We start from the raw sequence: 2,218 nt of genomic DNA, 5'->3' as shown, positions 1-2,218 counted from the left end.
AGATTGATTCACAAGTATTTAATTTTTTGAGGCTACTGTGAACGGAGAAAAAGTATTTGACAAAGTTAACTTTCATTCATGTTTAAAACCCTAGAAAACTAGGGATAGAAGGAACATCTCTCAATATTGTAAAGGCCAGATACTTCAAGCCCAAGGTCGCCAGGAATGCCCACCATTTTTTTTTTTTTTTTTTTTTTTTTTTTTTTTTACTGCTGAAATGCTTCATTATTTTAATTTTTGTTGTTAAGGCTTAAGGAAGTTAACTTTGCTCATAATTCATGTGGCCTGGACTTAATGACACCAACTTATATTTGAGCCAATTAGGAACAAGACTAAACTATATTCTTACTTCTATTTAGTTGATAAATGGTATTTTACTAAAGAATTTTCTCATACAACCTTTAACAAGCAGTCCTAAGTAGAATTGAATATACCCAAAGAGATGGGAGACCAATGGTAATTCAGATGGGCACCTCTGAAAAGATTTGTCAATTTACTTTCCTGCTCTAACCAGATTTGTTTTGCAAACCTTGGGGAAAGACTGAAATTCCCCACCAATCTGAGGCTGTATGTAAGTTTTAACAACATTAACTGAGAAAAAAACAAGAATCCCAACATGGCACCCAATAGACCTCCCCAGATAAAGTCAATGACCAAATGAGCACTATTGAGTCGTTGCACTAGGCAGTTGCTCCTTAATGGGACTTCAAAGTTCAAAGAAAAAGACGTTTCTGAATCCATTATGGAAAAGAATGGGCATTAAACCTCAATAATACTCTCAATTACATGGCATTTCAGTGCCCTGAAAGCCCAATAAATGTTTGTGAATGTGTCATGATGCTTGTGGTCTTGAAGCAATGTCTGAACTCTTTCCCATGAAGTTTGAAAATGGTTTCTGTTGTCCCTGCAAGTACTGCCACCATGCCATGGGTTGCAAACTCTGGGGCACTGATGTGCTTTTGAAGAAAGCAGGAACAATTATCATACAGCACAAACATAAGTGCATCTTGGGTTTTGATTCTATAGAGCTGCTGCCAAAAAAGGGTCTTCTGAATGGGAAACATGATTTGCTATAACGATTTGCTACATTGTTGAAAGCTGCTTAGCAACTACACAAACTAATGCTTCATCTCACCAGCATTTGCAATGTGAGGTAACATGTCTTGTTTTGAAGATGTAAGAATCCAGGGCTTCTTTTCATGAGTTTCTGAGTCCACCACATTGCTTAAGATCTTTCTTCATCATGAAGGGTATGTTGTTTTTTTTTTAACCTGTGACACCAGATGAACCTGTGGTGTGAGGGATGATAGCATTTTGGCAATTTTCTCAATTTCTTACATTGTTACTGGTTTGTCAGGTTCTTACTTCTAGAGTCAATTTTGATAACTGGATTTCCATTGCTGCAGGTGTCAGGCCCCAGGGCCTGAGCTGCCAGGTAGCAGGACCACAGCATGTAGCCAGAGAGCCAGATACCCCACCAGGGATGCCCACTTTTACCACTCCTACTTAACATAGTCCTTGAAACTCTAGCCTGAGCAATTAGGCAAGATAAATAAATTAAAAGGATACAAATAGGAAAGGAAGAGCTCAAATTATGTTTGTCAATGACATAATCATATATTTAGAAGACCCCAAAATACTTCTAGAAGTTATAAATGAATTCAGCAAAATAGCAGAATATAAAATCAACACCCATAAATCAATTGCATTCCTATACCTCAATAATGAATCTACTAAAAAAGAAATTAGGAAAACTATCCCATTCATAATATCCACAGTATAATTTTAAATTGATTATTATTGTGCCTTTAGTATGACACTTTCTTTGGAATGTCCTTGGCTTTTTGGGTCTTGCATTCTTCCATGTGAATTTTTGGATTGTTTTCCTAGTTTTGTGAAGAATATCACTGATATTTTAATGGAGATTGTATAGAATCTGTAGATCTTTTCAGCAATATGTCTAATTTAGCAATATTAATTTTGCTTATCCATTAACATGGGAAGTCTATGCATCCTCTAGTATCTTCTTCAATGTTTTTTTAGCATTCTGTAACTTGTAGAAATCTTTTACTTCATGGATTAGATTTAAATCTACATAACTTTGGTTTTTGTTTTTGTTTGTGTTACTGGGGATTGAACCCAAGGGCACTTTGCCAAAGAGTTACATTCCCTGTCCTTTTTTATTATTTATTTTAAGATAGGGTATCACTAAATTGTT

At 35.5% G+C, this 2,218-nt stretch overlaps 1 pseudogene across 1 annotated transcript; it reads right to left on the bottom strand.

Annotated features, from left to right (window-relative positions):
• Positions 1–414: 414 nt before the first annotated feature.
• On the bottom strand, positions 415–1,064 carry LOC306651108 (mitochondrial nicotinamide adenine dinucleotide transporter SLC25A51-like; annotated as a pseudogene). The gene has a single exon. The product of its transcript is annotated as a mitochondrial nicotinamide adenine dinucleotide transporter SLC25A51-like (transcript).
• Between the last annotated feature and the right edge of the window lie 1,154 nt (positions 1,065–2,218).

The sequence above is a fragment of the Sciurus vulgaris genome (genome assembly GCF_902686455.1).
Source record: "Sciurus vulgaris genome assembly, chromosome: X".
In the NCBI taxonomy this organism is placed as follows: domain Eukaryota; kingdom Metazoa; phylum Chordata; class Mammalia; order Rodentia; family Sciuridae; genus Sciurus; species Sciurus vulgaris.
Note: the sequence above shows the minus strand (reverse complement) of the source record. Positions and strands in the feature narration are given on the sequence as shown.